This window comes from Camelus dromedarius, chromosome 6, assembly GCF_036321535.1.
Source record: "Camelus dromedarius isolate mCamDro1 chromosome 6, mCamDro1.pat, whole genome shotgun sequence".
Classification (NCBI taxonomy): Eukaryota; Metazoa; Chordata; class Mammalia; order Artiodactyla; family Camelidae; genus Camelus; species Camelus dromedarius.
Window position 1 is genome coordinate 71320467 of NC_087441.1, and position 22379 is coordinate 71342845.

Sequence of the window (22379 nt, forward strand, 5' to 3'; positions counted from 1 at the left end):
ATATTTAGCAAGATCGAAAGAGACAGGGAGAACTTCTTGTTACTTCACTGTAAATCTACTAATCTCACCAGAATATAAATCAAAAGGAAGAATAGAAATCAAAATAGAACAGGAAACCAAGTATCACAAAAAAAAAAAAATACTATGTACTCTTGAACACCAATAATTCTTCCTTGACAGTTAATATTGGTCTTATATTTGTTAAAAATATTTTCATTGAAATACAACTTTTATATAAAAACTATTTCAAGCAATTATTAAAAATACAATGATGAGTTTTACAACACATTTTTAAATTTTCTTATTAGAAAATAAACGGTTCAGATTAGAATTTAAAATTTTTGTTGAAGACATTAATGAATGATGCCTGCAGATTTAAAATTGGCAAATCACATGAAATAAAGCTTAACCTTCTATTGATAAAATTATATACATAATTTTGTACTGAGGAAAATTTTGTATTACATTCTTGAATTAATTACCTTGCAATTAAAGTAATAGTTAAGATTTGCTTGAAATTCTGTTGTATAAGACCAAAACTTAAAGCAACACGTTATAATTACATTGACAGATGAAAAGATTTTCAACTAAACTTTCATCCATACCCTTAACTATACCCTTGAACAATTATAATGGATGTAGAGCACTTTTCTTAAAGATAACATATGGACTCTGACTTCATAGAGATTGGATAATAATATGGGAAATAGGACACACCCACACACAATACAAAATAATAGAAGCTGCAAAACAGAAAAAGCTATTAAAGGAACAAAGTTTGGGTGATTTTAAATGCTAAAACCCACCTCAAAACAGACAGATGGTAAACCCACATCTGTTCACATATAGAAAGAGAACATAACTCTATAAAACACGCTCACATTAGATTTACGTGGCAATAAATAGGAGACTTTCAATTGTACCTCAAAGACTATAAATATCCCCCTTTTTTGTCCCTTGTACTAAGCACACAATGGATCGGAAATGATTCGAGAAATCAAATTTCAGAAATAATTATCATTCCTCTGTTTACTTCCAAAAGTGAAATTGACATGATATTTTTTTATATTCTAGAAAATTCAGAAATCTTTATAACGAGAATAGAGTCACCCACATTTGCCTAATCTAACCACTGACATTTTATGACCATTTAAAGTTAACTGATATGTCAACATAATTTGAAAATTGTTATGGATCATACAAATAGTAAAATCTTTCAAAAGACATGTATAGTTTGAGTTCTGAAGTTTCATCTGATGAATTAAAAAAGTAGAGAAAAGAACTGATTTTCTTTTTAGCAAACATTCTTTCTATGTTCTGTAGTCTTGATTAATACATACAATTGTTTCAGATCATCTACGCGGAGCACTAAATATGTATAAAAGTTGAGCACTGACATTTTTCAAAAGGAACTACAAAGTGTGCATTATAATGATATCACATAGACAATAAAGAGAACATCTGAATCATATAGCAAGTAAATGTTGACAGATGTTTTGGACAAAAATTTAAAAGTTCAAACACTGATAACTACATGACATCTATTGTTTCTTAATCTAGCTTTATTTTTTACTGATGGATGTGAATCTAAAGAAATAACATATCTAAAGCTTATTCTTATGGAGAGATTCATTAATTTTACAAAAGCCAGCCTGTAAACTTAAAAAGCTTTTAATGAAACAAGTCACTTGTATTTTTAGTAACAGTAACATTCCAATATCTTAAAAGGGCAGTGGATATGGTGTGCTCAGAACAGGGGGCCTGAAGAAATGGCTCCTCTGTTTACAACACATCCAGCAGGAATCTGAGTTCATTGTGACAAGGGGCACAAAACTTGGGGCTTTCCTGTGAACAAATAACCCTGCATGTGTCCCCCTGCACCTCCACATGGCTGCTGGGCAGGACCAGTGGGACATGGCTCAATATTGGAAGAAAAGCCATAATATTTAGTCAGGAAGTTTGCCACCTAGAGCCTGTCTGGTCCATGCATGGGTGGGCCATGAGTGGCCTTATAGACATAAAGGCTTTGAATCCCTTTTCAAAGGAAAAAAGAAAGAGATTGCATATGCCATTCTGGAGTAGAGAAGTTATTTTTTTTTAGAGCAGTGAAAATACTTTGTATGACATTACAACGATGGATATATATGTCATTATACTTTTGTCCAAACTGAAGTGAACTGTGGACTTTGGCAATTATGATGTGTCAATGTAGGCTCACCCTTAGTTTAAAAAAAAAAAGTACCACTCTGGTAAATAAAAACAACCACTATGTATGTGTGTGGAGAAGGGGTATATGGGAAATTTCCATATCTTCCTGTTAATTTTGTTTTAAACCTAAAACTGCTCTAAAAAAAAAAAAAGAAAAGAAAAAGAAAGCCTTAAAGTTATAAACAAGAACACTCAGTGTTAGGGTAGACATTTTTGTCGAAACTTTGGTTTCAGTTTTTGTGTGTATATATATATATTTGTACATATTACGTGTGTGTGTTTGTTGGATTGAGATGTAAATGTATTTTTAGGTCAAAAAATTTTGCAAGCCACTGTAGTTAAATTATACTGGCAAATAAAAGCACAAATTAACCTCAAAAAAAAAATGGTACTGGAGAGAATGAGAAAAATGATTTTACTCCAAACAAAATGTTAAAGTCAAAAAGAGGAGGAGCTGGCTTAAGATAGTATTAAGATATTAAGAGATAATATCAGACATTGACTAAATTTTGGCATATTGAATTTGAAGCATTGATAAAATTGTAAGCTAGGAATGATCATCAAGCATTTGGAAATGCAATAGTAAAGGAAACACAGGAGATGGGTTTACCCTGAGCATCAACTGCTATGCACCATAGAGTTCACAGTTAAAACTCCAGATAGAATATTCCAGGTTAAAAATAGAGAAGAGGGGGAAGGGCAAAGGAGTAGAACATACATTTAAGTGATAGGAGGAAGAAGAGAAAGGTTGGAAAACCTTGTAATCAATGGAAGTCTTGAAAAGAATAAGAAGAAAAATAAAGAATGAGAAGAACACTGTTTATGGATGTGAATGATGGATTCCTCACTGGTATTACAAATAAGGAGCAAATATATCAGATCCCTACATATGAAGGTGAAGATTTTGACAAGGAGACTTGAATATAATCTATGCATGATGAAACAGCATCAATAATGAAGAATTGAGACAAGAAGAAAGGGAGCAGAGCACAGCCATTAAGGAATGATACAGTGATTAACACCAAGATGGCAGAAGATTCAACTCCCAGTAGACCTTGAGGCTCAAGATGGCAGGAGATTTGACTTCCAGTAGACCTCGAGCTTCATTATATGCTCACTGTAATATGTTAGCATGATGAATGACACTCCTACAGGCACCATGGCAATTCTGAAGCTAACCATAAAAGGTCAAAAATTGGGCAGTTGTTCAATTCCTGGGAATTCCAGCTCCTTCCCGAAAAGTAGTTGGAATAACCCTCTCACTAGCATATGAAGTTACCAAGCTCATAAAAACAGCCCTCATACCTCCTGGCCACTCTCCCTTCTGAGTGACACTGCCCACACTCTGCCTATGGAGTGTGTATCTACTTTTACTTTAAACACCCATCCCCACACCTCATGGCCTTTCTCTTGTCTTCTAAAACAGCCTGAACTTGTTTATGGAGTATATATATATATACATATATGAATAAAACTACTTTTATTCAACTATGACTCACTCTTGAGTTCTTTCCAGCTTGAATCCAAGGACCACACTTGGTAGGGCATGTCTCAGGGATTCAACTGAGACCTGGGACATGGCCATCCTCTTGCCCCACAGTTTTGTTTTTTTGTTTTTTGTTTTGTTTTGTTTTGTTTTTCTCTGTATCAGAATGACATGGAGGCTAAAGTTTTGTGTGATATAGCATCCTTATTAAATAAAATTGACAAACTTAACTGATTCAATCAATGAACGGATATAAACCACAGATTCTTTCCAGTACTAGGTGTCAATTTGTCTGTCCCTTTCAAGTTTTCTAATTTTCCAATTGTTTTTGGAAAAAAAACCTGAAACTTTTTCTTAATTTGAGTACAATTGGTTATTAGTGGAGCTTTACTTCTTATATTTTTACAAGCCAATTGTAAGGCTTTTATAATTTGTTCATCCTGTATACATTTTTAATGAATATAGTATTTATTTCTTGATGATTATTAAAATTCTATGTCATAATTATGCAAAATGTTTTTCCAAATTTGAGTTTAACTTTTAATCTATTTCTGTACAGGTGTTTTGTATTTTTATGTACTTGGATTAGCACATTTTTTCCTTTTATGACTTTGTATATTATGACATCTTTAGAATACTTTTTCCAGTACATTATGAAAACACAGCACTCATTTATATTTTAAATGCTATACTTAGCTGTCTATTAGTCTCAGTTTTGTTTATTGTTCTCTTTATGTGGTAGATACATATTTTAATTTTTTATCATGAGTTATAGCAGTGTTTTCTGGTTTCTTCTCCTGCTTTTATATTTTGTAAGCAATTTTCCTTGGTAAGTCTCAAGTCACATAACTATTCTACAATATTTTATTCTGTTCTTTATTCTTTTTCATTTACATTTAATATTTACATTCTTTTGAAATTTAATTTTTTTAAATGCTGGAAGATAAAGGAAACTATTTTTCCTTACAATGAATTGTTCCATGAGTATGTATTGAATAATTATGTCTTGTCTTCTTACTGTGATCCATGCTTTCTTGTTCTATGTCTGTTTCTGAGGTCTCAAATTTATTATAATATTCTTGTATTTTGATTGCTTTTGTGCATGTATTGTTTTAAAAATTCATATTAAAATATTATAAACTTTGTGGGGTATATTATCTTTTTTTCTCCAAAATCTTTTTATTCTGAATGCAATTAAAATTTTTTTTCAATTCCCAAAGCATTTTCTTAGGATTTTAATGAAAATTTAGCATGCTTTTTAAATGTTTGAAAGTATAGCCTTTCCATTACCAAAGCAGTTTTTTTGGGGAATGTGGTATTTTTCTCCATTCATATACTTCTTTATTGTGAACTTAATAAAATTCTGTGTTTACTTAGTACAGTTATGCCATATTTCTTGTTTAGAGTTTTTTCTTTTAATTTCATATTGTGAAACCATTATAAATATGCTTTTTTCATCATACCTTATAACTGGTTCATATCTATTATATAGTCTAACTATCTTATAGTCTTCATACTCTTGAAAAATGTGTGTTATATGGTTGAAAACACTAAAAAAAAAAAGAAGTTTTGGAAGAAGTGTAGTTGATATTTTCTGTTTCACCAATAACTAAAATAAAAATTTCATCAAGCAATGGCTGTACTATAACTCTCCTTCCCCCTGCTACAAACATTTATAAACTGAAATCCAAGGTATCTATTACTGAGATTCAGGCAATGATTATACTTCAGTAACTTATATCCTGAATATACTGAGATAACCTGACCAAGGTCCATAATCTTTGATTTGCTGGATAACCATTCAGATTTAGTTGAAAATGCTTTCAGCAGAACATGTTATAAATGACTATAAATAAGTTGATAAAATAAAACCACATGAAACATTATTCAAACAAATAATAACAGACCAATCTGAGAAAAATACGTAAATCCTAATTTTGATTTTAAAAATTGAGCAAAAACTAATACCACATAAAAATAGCCATTCTAATAATACAGAGTCAAAAGTAAAATAATGGCATGTATTTTTCAAACCAATTTAGTAAGAAATTAAGGAAAATAATACTTAAGTCTGGTATGAGTTTGATCATTCAGTCTCTGGGAAAGGACATACGTAAAACATTTCTGGAAAGCAATTTGGCTTCATAAAACAAAAAACCTCAAATAATTTTAGATACTCTGACTCATCAGTAAAACTCTCCCAGCCCTATAAAATCTGTTATTACAATATGTTGAAAAGTTTGTAAAAGATGTAAGGACACTGATATCAGTCACGACATTGTTTAAAATAGAAATGAAAACAAGGAAAAAGTAAATGTCTAAAATTAGGAATATTTATTTCAGATAGATACACATTTATAATGAAATATTCCATACTAGTAATTAATAAAATAAAAGTTAAGTAACTGGAAAAGTTCTTAAACATACTGTCAGGTAAAAAAAGGAAGACAACTATTTATAATTTCAAATGTTAAATCTATGTTAATGCAACACTTTATTTTCTATGTGAACTAAAGCAGACATGGAGATCTACCAAAATGTTAACAATCTCTAGATTTTCAAATTGTGGGAAACTTAGAAATCATCTTGAAATACTCATTTTATATTCAAACATTCTTAAATTTGCATGTATCGATATAATTGTCATTTGCAATAACTGAAATCATGTGAGCATCCTTTACTCAGTTATAACATTTATATTTAACATCATAATAATAATCTTGATTTATATACCACCTGACTATAGATCTTCTCTTATTTTGGAATCTCAAAGTAGTCTGACAAAAACATGGCCTTAATAGCTTCAATCTATCAAAATCTCATCACATAGAAACTCTTAAACCCTTAATGCCCAGTAAAATTCTCATCTATCTGGAATTAACAATAAAGTTGCAGCTCTAGTAATTTTTTTGTCGTAATGGAAAACTTGTACCAAGACTTTATTTTTCCCTTATAAAAATTTAATTTCTTCAGATTCAGCTATTAAAAATGGTACAGAAATTATATCAGGGAAGTAAGCAATTATGTTGAAGATAAGAAAGTAGAATACAGCAATTATGTGACATCATTGCTTCAGACCAGAGTCCCCACACAATTTCTGGATTGAGGTTTCCAAGTAAATTTCACACTCAACGTGATCAGCCTGCATATTCAGGAATTTCTATGGCAGCCTTGCTACCACTCTAAATATCAATATTCTCATCTTTTAAAATGGAGTATTTAATATCTACATCTTAAGTTTTTGTCCCAGATTAAGTTAGTTGATTGCAAAGCACCTCACAAATTACTTCCCTTCCTGTGTTAGTCTTCCACAATTCCTATAACAGAATCTTAGGTATAATAATAGCTTGCTTTTTGGTATTACAGATGGGTGATTAAATACATCCTTTACCTTAGATACTGGCCATACTTTATGTGTTAATTGATTATTAGAGACACATTGAGTAACTTAATATTTATCAGCTTTCTTCCTGAAATTCTTCTTTTGAAAGAACTTTCTTTCAACAAAAATCATGGAAAACATTTTTGACGTGTTATTTTTGATGTCTTGTGTTCCTGTCAATTTTGGAAAGTAAGATATAAGAAAAACATAGTTCATATGGGGATTGACTACATTCCCTTGATGTGGCATTTCTAGAGAAAAATGAAATACTCTTCTGTGCATATTGTTTTTTATCATTTAAATTTTTTTTTAATTTACAATGTTGTATTAGTTTCTGGTGTACAGAATAGTGATTCAGTTATACATATATAGTCTTTTTCATATTCTTTTTCACTACAGGTTACTACAAACCATGGAATATGTAGGATCTTGTTGTTTATCTAGTCTATACATAGTAGTTTGTATCAGCCAATCCCAAGCTCCCAATTTATCTTTCTCTTCCCTCTTCCCTCCCTGATAACTATAAGTTTGTTTTCTACGTCTACGAGTCTCTTTCTGTTTTGTAAATGAGTTCATTTGCATTATTTTTTAGATTCACATATAAATAATGTCATATGATATTTGTCTCTGCCTGACTTACTTCACTTAGTATGATAATACCTAGGTCCCCATGTTGCTGCAAATGACATTATTGCATTCCTTTTTATGGTTGAGTAGTATTTCATTATATATCCTTCAAGCATGCAGAAATCCAGAGCAAGGTGTGTTAGGGTAACAAATAGGGAGAATGGGGTACGTCTTAGGAGACCGGGTGATTTTACCCTGTGCTTGTGTTACTGGCAGCCTCACGGCTGTAACTAAGGCTACTTAGTACAGCTCACGACTTTGGGGACTGATCTCTGCACAATGATCCGACACAGAAGTGAGAGATGCAGAAAAAAAATGGTGACATAGATGAAATGGTGCAGACAAAGGTACTTTGGAAGCGAGATGATAAAATTCACTAAAAATCAAGGATCATTACAAATTCATACACTTAGCTATCTACAAAAGAACATGATTTTTCAAGGAAATCATGTACATCTTCTAAAAGATCATTCTTAAGACAATCTAGGTTAGGATGACAACTGTGAAAGCATGGCATGACATCACAGTTCCTGAAGGCTTTTTTTTTTTTTTTTTTTTGCCAAATAGTAATGCTAGTTGGGCTCATGAAGCTTTAAATTTTGACATATTCTTGTACTTCTTGATGATAATGGATCCATCAGCTGTATTTTCTCCCTAAATCCAAATTTTAATTATATGGAAGGTATGTTGAAGCAAGTAGCCCTCTTTCTGATATTTTTACATCTGAAAAACTGCCTTAGCATCTACAGCAGGAGCATTGGCCACCATCACCTCCACGATGGAGCAGATACAAATAGCTTATAAACAGAGTCACTGTTTGTGACTGAATACTAATGTTTAGACAGCAAGCAGTATGGTCACATTGAACTTTCTAATTTCTTTTAAAGTGTCATTTAAATACATTCTTTATACATGAGAATTGCATTGCATTTGTTCTGAGCAATACAATAGTCCATGCAATACTCCATCTACAAATAGAATGTGTATGATTACTCGGGATAGTTTTTTGTTTTTTTCTTTCAAGTAAAAATTAATACCTTCAAACAAGGGATGAAATCATCAAAAATGGATGGAGGGGAGGATCAAAAAATAGAGGACTATCACAATTTCTAGATTTCAACTTATAGTTTTTATGTCAAATATTCAAATAGCATGCAAATTTTTCCCAATACATTCTAACCTCAATTGCTACTAGTAAAAATTCTTCATGTCAACATGTCATTTTAAAGACACAGAATAGGAAAGAAAATAATAGTATAGCCAGAGTGATAGACATTTCTTGCCAAAATATGAATAATTCCAACTCTTTCATACAGCTTTCAGCTCTATTGGAGTGTGAGGCTTATTCAGTTTTGTTGTTTTGTGCTTGCTATGTATTTTATATAGTATTGTCAGTTAAGTAGGTTAAATAAATTCAACTCCCCATACCTTGAAGCCTGAGTAAAAAGCATTTTAAAAAATTCAGTTGGAAAGAACAAAGTCTCCTTAGTCAGTCAAGAGCTATGTCTTTTGAGGAAGTGCTTTTCTAAACTTAAGAAACAGTGTGGTAATCATGCCTACCATTTAGTTTGAAATCTTGTTGGGAATGAATGTATTCATATAAAGATATTGCAAATTTTATTCTTCACAAATTGACTGACATTTACTTAAAGTCACTTGGAAGTAAATAAAACTGCTTACTTTCTAGCTTCTCATTTTACTCCACTTCTATATAGCAATGACTTTTTATATTTATTTTCAGGATTAATTCTAATTTTATACTGCACACACTTGCTCTTTTTTTTCCTGCTCAACAGACCTCTGTGTTTCTATTTGAAACACCAACAAGGTAAAATCAAAATCAAATTTAATTTCATATTCTTTATATTTTCAGCATTTAGAAAGATTTTTTAAATAGATTTTATGATTTACTCTCTTAGCAACATGAATTTCATATAAAACAAAGAGTGCTATTAATTACATTTATCATGTTATACATTATACTTTAATATTTACTTGTCTTATAACTAAAAGTTTGTACCTTTTGACTGTCTTCATTCAATTCCCCCTTCCTCCACCCCCTGCCTCTGATAATCACAAATCTGATCTCTTTTTCTATGTTTCTTTCCTTCTTTCTTTCTTTTGGAAGTATAATTGACCTACAACACTATGTTAATTTCTGGTATGCAATATAGTGATTCGATATTTCTATACATTTCAAAATGATCACCATTCACCACAATAATTCTAGTTACTATCTGTCACCATACAAAGATATTACACTGTTATTGGCTACATTCCCCGTACTCATCTATTTTGTACTAGAAGTTTCTACCTCTTAATCTCCCTCACCAATTTCGCTCATCTGCCTACCAACCTTCTTGTTGGCAACCACCTGCTTACTCCCTGTGTCATCTATGACTATTTCTGCTGTGTTATGTTTGTTCATTTGTTTTGTTTTTTTAAATCCACATAAATGTGAACTCATATAGTACCTGTCTTTTTCTATTGGACTTATTAAATTAACATAAATCTTCTAGGCTCACCCTTCTGTTGAAAATGGCAAGATTTCATTCATTTTATGGCTGAGTAATATTCCATTGTGTATGTATATGTGTGTGTGTGTGTATATATATATATATATATTCACCAAATCTTCTTATCCATTAATATACTAATAGGCAGTCAGGTGGATTCTATGGCTTGGCTATTGTAAATAATTGTGCAACAAACAAGGGATGCATGTATCTTTTTGAATTAGAGTTTTCATTTTCTTCAGATAAATACTCAAGAGTGGAATTGCTAGATCATATGACAGTTCTATTTTTAATTTTTGAGGAATATCTATCCTATTTTCCATAGTGGTTGCACCAATTACATTCCCACCAACAGTGTATGAGGGTTTCCTTTTAACCACATCCTTGCCAACATTTGTTATTTTTGTCTTTTTGATAATAATTCTGATAGGTGTGAGATGATAGTGCATTCTTTTTTTTGGGGGGAGGAAAATATTTGCAAATCATATATTTACTAAGGGTCTGATATCCAGAATATATATATTTAAAAAACCTTACTACTCAACAATAAAAAGATAAACAACCAAATTAAAAAGAAGCAAAATATTTGAATAGACATTTCTCTAAAGAAGTTATATAGATGGTCAATAGCACATGAAAAGGTGCTGACATCTTTAGTCATTAGGAAAATGCAAAAGAAAACCATTATGAAATATCACTTTATGCTCATAGGATAGATAAAATTAAAAAGGATAATATGAAGTGTTGAAAAGATGTGAGAAAGTTGGAGCTCTTAGACGTGGCTGGATGGAATGCAAAGTGATGAAGCCCCCTTTTTAACGCGTTTGTAGTTCTTCAAGATGTTCAACATAGAGTGACCATATGGCTCAGCAATTTCAATCCTGGGCATACACTCAAGATAAATGAAAACACACAGCTATATTTGTACATACAGAAACTTGTGCTTGACTATTCATAGCAGCACTACTCACAAAAGCCAAAATGCAGAAAAAACCCAAATGTCCATCACCAGATGAATGGGGAAGTAAAATGTATATCCATACAATGGAATTATTGGCAGCAAAAAGGAATAAAGTACCAATATCTGTTATGACACAGATGAACCTTAAAAACATTATGTTGAGTGAAGAAATCTGTCATAATAGCCCATGTATTATTCTATTTATATGAAACATCCAGGCAAGCCAATACACAGAGTGCTTGCCAGAGACTGAAAGGAGGGAAAAATGGGAAGTGATTGCTATGAGTGTTAGATTTCTTTTCATGGTGATGAAAATGTTCTAAAATGAAGTACTAATGACAATTGTACAACTCTGTGGATATCTTAAAAACCACTGAATTATATGCTTTAGAAGGGTGAATTTTATGTATTTATTATACCTCAATAAACCTGTTATTAAAAAATTCAGTGTGCCATTTGCTTCCTTCTGGGACCCTGACTGCTGAAGTTTGAAATAATAGATACCTCAGCCCACTTTATTTTAAAATCAGTTTCACCCACAGGAGTTGGTCCTGAACGTGACATCATATCATCATGAAAGAAAAAAGGTGTAAGGGTAAACTCTAACTTCTCAACTGTGCTATACAAGACACAGTTTAATTTATTAATTTAGAATTTGTTAAAAATATTTTTAATTTTGTATTGAAATATAGTTGATTTACATATTATGTTAGTTTCAAGTGTACAACATAGTGATTCAATATTTTTAATATATTATACTCTGTTTAAATTTATTGCAAAATATGACTACACTTTCTTATGCTGTACAGTATATCCTTGTTGCTTATTTTTTAATTTCAGAGCTATTTATTCATTTACTTATTTTTAGTTGAAGTATAGTCAGTTTACAATGCTGTGTCAATCACTTTCTGATCTTGATTTGAATTCCCTGATGTTCCCTGATATTGAGCATCTTTTCATGCCTGTTGGCCATGTAGATACCATCTTTACAAAAATGTCTATTCAGATCCTCTGCCCACTTTTTCATTGGGTTATTTGTTCTCTGGATGTTGAGTTGTATGTGTACTTTTTTCTGTTTTGAATAGTAACCCATTATCATTATAATGTAATATTAACTCTTATATTGTTTGCAAATATTCTTTCCCATTTAGTAGTTGCCTTCTTGTCTTGCTGATAGCTTCCTTCACTGTGCAAAAGCTTTTTAGTTTGATGTAGTCCTATTAGTTTATTTTTATTTTTGTTGCCCTTACCTAAGGAGACAATTCTAAAAAAAAATATTGAGATTGATATCAATATCAAGAGTGTACTGCCTATGTTTTCTTCTAAAGCTTTTCTTCTAGAAGGGCCATCTTGCCCACCCCCCACCCTCCCATTTTCATACTCTTGAAATAAATTTTTTCATGATTCTGAAAATTAATCCTAGTAAAAAGTAAATTTAGTTATATGTGTATCAGTCTTATTTGAAACATTATAGAAGGTCCATCAAATATATCACAGTTTCCTCAATTCATGTGAACTTATTTCTAAGAACTTCTTTTATTCTGATCTCAGTTCTATTGGAATACAATGATGTTTACTGGGAAAAATGTTAATATTGAGTCCATCAATGTATAAACTACATAATTCAATGGAAGTGAAATATAATCCTAATGCATAAACTTCTCATGGATACAGTATTTACAATATTAGCTTTAAAAAGTTAAAAGTTGTTTCACTCATCTCTCCTCTGTTTCCTTAAAAGAACATTTTACTGTAAGCAAATGCAAGGGTAGTATCCAAAATATATGCTTAATTGAGATTCCCAGTATCCTTAGTTTGTCCAAGAAAACCATTTCACAATACATCTCTGTGGTGGTCAGAATAGTGGCCTCCAAATATGTTTGCCTATTCATCCTCAGAACCTGTGAATACATATGAATATATATGGCAAGAAGATTCGAGGTTGCAGATAAAATTTAAGGTCCAATCAGATGACCTTAAAAGAAAGGTATTATCCTGGATTATCTGGGTATGTCAGTGTAATCACAGGGTTCCTTAAAAGTGGGAGAAGGAGTCAGAAGAGGCAGTCAGAGCGATGCCATGTGTGAACTTAACCCACCATCCCTGGCTTTAAGAATAAAGGAAGAAGACCAAGTATCAAAGAATTTGAATGGCCTCTAGAAATTCGAAAGATGAAGAAAGTGGATTTTCTCTAAGAGCCTCCAGAAAAATGCAGCCCTGCCAACATTTTGATTAGCCTATTGATGCTCTTTTCTTACTTCCGATCTATAGGACAGTAAGATAATAAATTTGTGTTTGTTTTAAATCACTAAATTTGTGACAATTTGCAACAGCAACCATAGAAAACCAATAGTTTCTGTGTTGCAACTGTCTTAATTATGCAGTCAGTAAAATTTTCAAAATTTTATTTGTAATGCACATCTCCTAGAAAGTTGTTAGAATAATAGACAGCATCTGCCTAGGGAAAAGGTGAAAAAAATTAATGTATACCCATGTTTACTAATTAATTAACTTCTATTTTGTAAGCCATAGAAATCACAATTCTCAGATCATTATATCAGTAGAAAAAGAATGCTTCTGGATTCTTATAATCTCTATTTAGATTTAGGGTCCTGCAGTACACTGTGACTTCATTTAGACTATTTGTGAACTTAACATACGTTATTTAATAAAACTGAATGGTTGTTAGCATGTTATAACAGTAGAATATGAAAAGAATAAGCAGCTTAACAGCCCAACTCTTTTTTGTAGGAGAGAATATGATATATATGGTTTAATATATTTTATAATATTAATTATAATAATTTATAATATATTTGGAACTGGAGTTGAAATATACAAATCTAAATAATTGTCACAATAAGAAATATTCCTGATTCAAGATAGGCTTGACCTTTGTAAGTCAAACTGGAATACTGTTAACTATTTTGAACAAAAATTTTATACTTCTTGGCTGTCAATTCACAGATGTATGTCACTCGCTCCTCTCCTTTGTCAGAAGAAATGAGTGGCCACAGCAGGTGCCTCGCTCTACAGAACATACTCATAAGATTCTCAACATCAGTGCTACTGAATGTTTCCCTGCAGCCACAGTTTGATATTAATGAAAAAGATTAGCTCATTAAAGCACATAAGAGTGTAAAATAAAGCAAACTCAGCACAAATAAAATTCATTAATTATGTCTAAGCTATTGAACCTTTTCTTTTATGTTAAAGAAGCTTAAAAATGACAGGTGCGTATACTAGAAATGACGGAGTGCCTACTTACAGCTGGTTATGCTCCTTCCTGTATCACAGTTGGTTTGTTATCATTATCTAATGTTTGTAAAGTGCTCTGAAGTCGAAATCACTCCCTAGGTGCTGAGTCGGACCAATATGCCTGAATAAATCCGATGATGAAAAACATGTGGTATCATTTCCATACCTCTTCAAAAGAAATTGAATGTTTACCATTAAAGAAAACAAAACAAAGCAAAACAAGCAAACAAACAAAATGAAAAAAAAAAAAAAGTTAAAAGTAAGTTGTGGACCAATTTAGAATGAAACAGAACCCTGTTCTCCCTCCGTTCAGGCCAGAGACAGAAGATCCTGTTGTGCTGGAACACAAGGACCAGACACACTGGGACACCTGCCGGCAGAGGCCACAGTTCCTGCAGCCAAGAGACACTGGTGAATGGGACAGCTGTGGGCACTTGGGGTTTCATATAAAGACAGTTCACGGTATCTTTGCATGAAAGTGATGACTAGCGACCACGCCAGTGTCGTTCTGATGTGGTGGCAAGTTTACTTGAGGGCATCTTACCAAATGTGAATGTGATGGTGAATAAGGTTCTGCCTATGGTAACAAAAGAACTGTGTGGGGGACGTCTATGTATAGATGGATTGCACTATTGGTGCCAACCTTGGCTAGATAATATTCTTTAGTGTGTTGCAGGATCTTTGACCAAAGTTCCAGCTTAGGAGAAGATGGCAGATGGATCTGGAAGGATCATTTGTACATAATATAAATCAGGGACCATAATATCCAAAACAGTAGAAAAGATGGGAATGAAACTAAATGAGATGAGTAATAATCTACTAAACATAGTGGCCTTTATTCTATAGCTACCTGTATTTATTAGGACCTATGATGACTTTTGTTGCCATTATATACTTACACATTTGTGAGTCTCTCTCTATGTATATATATATATATATACAAATATATAATATACAATATATAATTATATGTTACATTACATGTAAAGTATATATTCAATATAATCTAGGCTATATGCATTATTATATTATTATTCATTATCGTCATGCATACTTCCTTTGGTTTTAAAAATAAGTTAAAATTAAAACATTTTCATGGGCTTTTAAAATTATCGTGGGTGAGCCTTAGGCTCTGTGCTTACTGTGTCTGATAGAAAAGTTGTCCCTGGTGCTTATAACAATGTTAACATCAACAATTCTGTGTTCATTCAGATTTTCCCAATTCTATATTTCAAATTAACCTTGGTAAGAATATAGGCAAACGGATTAATTAAAATTCATAGTGTAAATAGGCTCAGAATAAATTATTTATGTATATGTGATGAAGCACTAAAATACTTATTAAAGTTATCAAACCTGCTTCCCTCTTTTTATCCAGTGTTCAAAAATATATTGAGAATAACAATGTGTATTTTATGAAAATATTCTACAATCTGCATGTATCATCTCTCAAGCAAGTAAGTGACGTTGGAAATGACTACATTAGTCAAGACGAGGTGTGCACAACATATATGGGCAAAATATTACTCACAGAAAACCTCTAAAAGGTCCCACATCACTAGGAGCTAAAAGGATGGGAAATGACAGCTCATATGTGATCTGAAGCATAATTACAGTGATGGAAATAACTTGGGAACGTTGAACTCATTACATTTCTGCTTTAGTAAAATTCTTTATCAACGGGATATGCTATAGGTAAGTTAGTTAAGCCAGAAACCCCTGGAATCTAGTCTTTATTCTGAGACAAAACAATATACTTAGTATTTTTCTCTAGACAAAATGTTCATTTAAAAAGATCTGTAGTTTTGGATTCTTACAATTCAGCCTGACTTTTTCTGAATTAAAATGAAAATGTGAATTTCTGTTAAATGTATATGTTTAAGTTTGACAAAATAACACTTACTTTCTAGGAAAATTTTAAAATGTGATAAGCATATCAAAAAGGTCAAATACCGTTTGATATAATAAATACTGGTTTTGTTGTGGTGAGAGTACACAAAATGAGATGGGTATTTTAGATCACAGTAACCTCCGCTTCTACAAACAGATAAGTAACTATTATTTGATTTTCAGCATACTGTCTTTCTTTCAAGGAGTTTAAGGAAATGTATTCACATATAACCTATGTAAAATAGGAACAATTTATGTTCTTTCAACTGTGAACCCCAATCACCATAGGCATTTGCAAGTTTACATGAGATGGAAAACAATTTCAAGGCAATCAACTAAACCACAATGAAAATTACACACGCATCACAGCACTGGGAGAGGGATAAAAATGTGACTTGCCAAAAGAGAATCACTCTGTACATCACTCTGGCTGACTGGTGCTGGGGCCCTGAACCACACAGATCTGTCTGTAGGCAAATGACAGTGTAGATTGATTTGATAATTCAGCCTTCAATAGGAAATGCATGTGTCCAGGGATGCAGTGCTATAAAGAAAGGTTCTGAGTCTGGGAAATAGGTCACCTGCATGCTGCTTTGTGCCAGATCATAACTGCTAACTTGACATAATTTGGCCTGTTTTCAACAGTTGATTTAATAGTAACAGAAATTATATTCTTGTGTATCTTTTTTTCCCAAATGTAGAAGAAACATCTACCATAGCAAACACTATGTAAATATTATGTAAATGGAGCACAGATGTGGGAGCATTAATCCTGCCCAAGAATGTCAGTAAAGGATGAAGCATCTGAGCTGTAACTTGAAGTGAAAATAGGAGTTTCTAAGGAAGGCAAAGCAGAGGGATGGTAAACTGAGTAACAGGAACAAAGTATGAACAAAAGCAAGTGAAAGTGAAAATAAACTGACTTCTGCATTATAGATAGTCATTGGAAAGGCAAAAATGTTGCATGAAAAAGTATGTGGAGATGAGATTGAAGCATTAAGTAGGCTAGCTTGTGAAACATATTTGGATTGTGGATAATAAAAATGATATGGAAATAATACAATCATATTTGGGTTTTACAAAGGAAACTTTGTTTCTCCATTTACAATGCAATAAAGTAGAGGAAAAGGCAAGATTTCAAAAAGAGTTGAATGAAATGTCTTAAGACTGTAACAGTAAACACCATGGACTGAGTATTTGTTCCCCACCAAAACAAATTCATATATTGAAATCCTAACACCCAAGGCCTTTGTGAAGTGATTAGACCATGACGGTGGATTTCTCAAAAATGGAATTAGTGCCATTATAATAGGGGTCCCCAGGGAGATGCACAGCCCTTCCTTCCCACGAGGAAACAGCCAGAAGGCAGTATGAACCCGAAAGCAGGCTCTTGCAGACACTGAATCTGCTGGCACCTTGATCTTGAACTTCCTAGTCCCTAGAATCGTGAAAAATAAATATCTGTTATTTATGAGCCACTCAGTCCATGGTATTTTGTTATAACAGCCCAAATGGACTAAGGCAGAGAGACTGAACAGAACAGGACAGAATTGCTAGAAAGTCCACAAAACTAGAACGACCACAATAACGTGATTTCTTTTTATGAATGTTTTAGGTGAAGGAGAGAGAAGTATCCAAGATGATTCTGAGTCTCTCCTCTTGTGTGGCTGAGTGAATAGTGGTGTTTCTTAACTGAAGAAGGAAAGTCAGTTTGATGAGGGGTTAGTGGTATTGCAGGGAGAATTCAATATTTGGAAAACCAGTAAGCAGATAGGAACACGGCAGGTTAATAAGGAGTAAAATCAAAGGTTACGTCAGATAACTGAACGTCATTAGCAAATCCCAGGAAGTGACAATTGCTGGACTCAAAGAAGTCACTGTGAATATACTAAATTGAGAAGGGACCCAAGCATAAACTCTGGGCAGCCTGGAGTTTCTAGGGATGGGCAGAGGAAGCTGGAGTGAACCAAAGAGAAGGGCTTGTCAGAGACACCAGGGAGAAAAGACAAGGCCAGCCAAGAGGAGAGGGGATGAAAACAGAAAGAGCTAGGAACTGACCACAGAGTAAAGCTCCTGTGAGTAAATTTACTAGATTTATTTTTCTTTTCTCATTTTAATATATTTTCATTTGAGAATGTCCATTTATCCCTGTATTCTTGCTTTTGCTATAACTCCATGCGTATTTTTCAAAATCCTGAAAAAGTCAATCTCCTTTCTATTCTTATTGCATGTAAAATAAAACTCCAATAGTAATAAAATCAATGAAACCACATAAAAGAAAAATAAAATAGAACTCTAAATAGAATAGAATAAAAACACCTATAATTTATTTTTTATGATACTGAGAAAAAATATATATATCCCAAAGGCTTCATTTCATAATTTTAATGTTCAAATGATACTTTTTAACCTTCTCTGGGGTTTCCACATATAAGTTAGACATTAAAATATAGTGATGGTTTATTTGGAGAGTAGTATTATATGTAGGGTAATTCAGTCATTTCTACATATTTATTGATCAGGGATGGTTTACTATAAAAGAAAAAAGGCAACCTGAACCTAGAGAAAATTCTCCATTTACTGGGAATCGGCTAATTATAGTACATGACTAGGTGGTCTATTGCTAAGAGCATTACACGTAAATATCTGGAGTTTTCTGGAAAGGAAAAAAATACTGCAATAGGCTACAGGGAGGAAAACTTTATGTAACATGTAAATTTGAAGGCGTTGAATTTTTGTGTTTGTCTGTTGAAATAGACTAAGCTAAAGAAATGGAGTAAATGATTATGTTGGTTAGATTCCTAACTTTTAAATAACTGATTGATGCTGTTCCCAGGCCCTGGGTGAGTAATTAGCGATCCTTCTGCAGTGAGAAACAAACAAAAAAAATATGACTACGTAATCATGAATTTGTGTAACTTCCCATGGTGCAGATAAATGATTTATAACATCCCAGAAAAGTAGGACTTAAAAGTAAAACATGAACCCCAATAGGTTGGGGGTATTTACAAATAAGATAATGATCCACAATTCTGTTTGTTATTTCAGTGCTTCACTGGAGGGTATAAGGGCTTCTGAAATGGCGTCTTGCCTTTTTTTCCATAGGCACCTGGTTTAATGTCAGATTGCATTTTCATCTGTAAAATAGGAATGATAATTTTGATATTTTCACAAGACTTTTGTAGGAAATAAATCAGAGTAACATAAAAGCTGTCATAAACAGCAAAGCACAATAGCTAGAGAGTTTTTTAATGTTTACTTCCTTTGTTCCAGATATTATTTGACTCCCAGTAAATAGAGCTAAGCTTAATACTCAGAAGCATCTCAAAATTTCACTGTGTCTTAAAAAGGTGGAATATATGAAACTGAAACAGACACTGGTACTTCCTCTATTATTTACGTTTTGTTCATACCATCCCTCTCCCCTTCTGCATAACAGCCACCACCCCACCTCAACCCCGCTGCTTTTCTAATACAAGAGAAAGGTACAGGTGAGCACAGAAAAATTCTCATTTATTTTATATCCATAAGTCCTCAGCTTAATTTTCTGGCCCAATTCAATGCTATGTATTCATTCATCCAAGATATTAATCTACTTAATTTCCATTAAATGTCAGGCACTATTATTGGCACTGGGGATGCAACAGTGATTGGATAGGAACAGTTCCAAATCCTAATGGAGTATACATGCTAGTGGGGATACCAGGGAATCCCCAAAGCACAATGTATGCTACATCCTGGTCAGGTATGTGCAAGGAAGTGTTCAGAGGTTCACAGACACTTGGTCAGGGATCACCTCTCTGGGGATGTAGTAACTTGAGCAGAGACCCGAAAAAAGCTGAAGGAAGTAGCCATTTGAAGATGTAGGGAAACTGCATCCCAGACAGAGGGACCAGTATATGCAACACCCCTCAGGCATGAAATGGAGTGTTTAATTTGAGGAAAAGCAAGAAAGTCCGTAAGATCTGAGTAAGACGAGCAGAAGAATGGTAGAAGAGAAGTGAGTGAGGAACGTGGACCATTGTGGACCTTAGTATAGATGTTGAATTTGAGAGACCAAATGCTAAATGAATAGAAGGAAGAAAGAAAGTAATGGCTGCTGAGAAGAAAAATCAAATTGAGTAAGAGGGGTTACCAAACAATAAATGTCCCCAACATGAGACCATAAACAGAAGCATGGGCTTGAATTCTTAAACTGTGTAAGTGCTTTAGAACTGACAAATCACATAATTGCATGCATAATCTCTTGCCTGGTCTCATGATAGATTCATCAATACATAGTTTCAGTCTGGGTCTTTGTGGAACAGCGTGTTTGGACTGATTATATGCAAACCTACCCAATGGAATCCAATTTGTCTCTTCTCCTTTTGGGATTTGAAATAATGAGAGAATACAGGGAAGCCTGCATAGTCACTAAATTATCTCCCTACTTACCTTTGTCGACATAATCATATCTGGTGTAACTGGTCCTGTTTAATAATCCCATTTAATAATTCCACTTAAAATCTTGAGGATAATTTTCAAATAGTATAAAATAAAGAGAAACTGCATTACTAAGCACACTGGAGGATACGCTCACATTATAAAATCAATTGGCATGATCTCAAATGCAGGGACATGGGAAGGAGGAGGCAGCTTTGTAAGTGTATGGCCACAAAGAGAAAATAAATGACTGTTTGATAGAAGAAAACACATGAGAGGAAGCAAGAATAAAAAGATAACAGTGGATACAGATTTAAATGTAACTCTGACAGTTGTGAAAATGAAAAATGAGTCATAGCATGAAGAATATAGATTTTGCCAGATAATATTCTAACATATTTCAAAGAGCTTTTGAATTTATCAAGGGAAGGCTTTAAGTATAAATTTTTGAAAGAAATAGTTTGTTCTTCTGGATCACAATGGTATCTAGCCCTCCATGTAGTCTCTCCCATGTTCTACTAATTTGCCTATAAAGGCAAAAACACATACACACGTACAACAAAGGATACAGAGTGCCTGGAACCTGAGAGATAACTATATTAATCAGTGTCTGGTTAGAAATACAGAAACGACATTAGGTAATTCTAAGTGAATTTAACTTGGGGAACTGACTGCACAGATAGTAGAGGGATCAATGAATAATAATGGAACTTAATACCTTCAAGAATATTCCTTTTCCTAAGGATGGGGAACCAGGAGTGATTAAGAATCTCAAAGCATAAGAGTAAGTAGTCAGACCCCCCGGGAGATGGCGTGTGTAGCTACTGCTGTTACCTTCAAATACTCTTCCTATTTTCAGATACAAATAGGAAGGCAGGTGGTAAAGAAATCTGAAAAATGCAGTTTGCAGAGCCCCAAAACTACTATTCCAGAGAAATGTCTAGAAAGCTGACTTTTTATCGGAGAAGTAACAGATAAAAAATTGGAAAATAATCTATTGGCATAACCTAAGAACAAAATTGTTTTTGTTTAAGGGAACAAAATTGTTAGAAACTGTAGGTTTTAATTTATGAATAAGAACAATAAAATATATGTCCTGTCTGTCCCAGTATGCCTAGTTACAAGACATTTATAGACAGACAAGACTATCTTTATACATTTTATAACTTTAATTCTCACCAAAATGTTCTTACATTTAACCATATCCATCTAGGTATGTAAAATACCAGGGATCAGAGGGACAGGAAAAAAAGAGTATGGTTTGCTGTTAAGAACTGTGTCCTGGAAAACACAGACATGAATGTCTGTTAGAAAAGCAGACAAGAATAGCCTCAATAGCAATTCAAACTCAAGGTTGTGATCATTTTTTTCTGTTGTTTCTAAATTTAATTTTATTGAGTTATAGTCAGTTTAAAATGCTGTGTCAATTTCCAGTGTAGAGCTCAATTTTTCAGTTACATAGGAACATTACATACATTCATTGTCACATACTTTTTCACCATGAGCTACCACAAGATCTTGTATACATTTCCCTGTGCTATACAGTATAATCTTGTCTATCTATTCTGCACATGCCTGTCAGTATCTACAATTTTTGAACTCCCAGTCTGTCCCTTCCCACCCTCTTCC

At 33.1% G+C, this 22379-nt stretch overlaps 1 protein-coding gene and 1 non-coding gene across 2 annotated transcripts in view; one reads left to right on the plus strand and one right to left on the minus strand.

Annotated features, from left to right (window-relative positions):
• The window catches only part of EYS (eyes shut homolog), a 1182030-nt gene that overhangs the window by 957877 nt on the left and 201774 nt on the right, over positions 1–22379 (minus strand). The gene's annotated exons all lie outside the window — the stretch shown is intronic.
• LOC116154548 (small nucleolar RNA SNORA11) lies at positions 1739–1869 on the plus strand. The gene has a single exon (XR_004138522.1). It is a non-coding gene; the product is annotated as a small nucleolar RNA SNORA11 (small nucleolar RNA).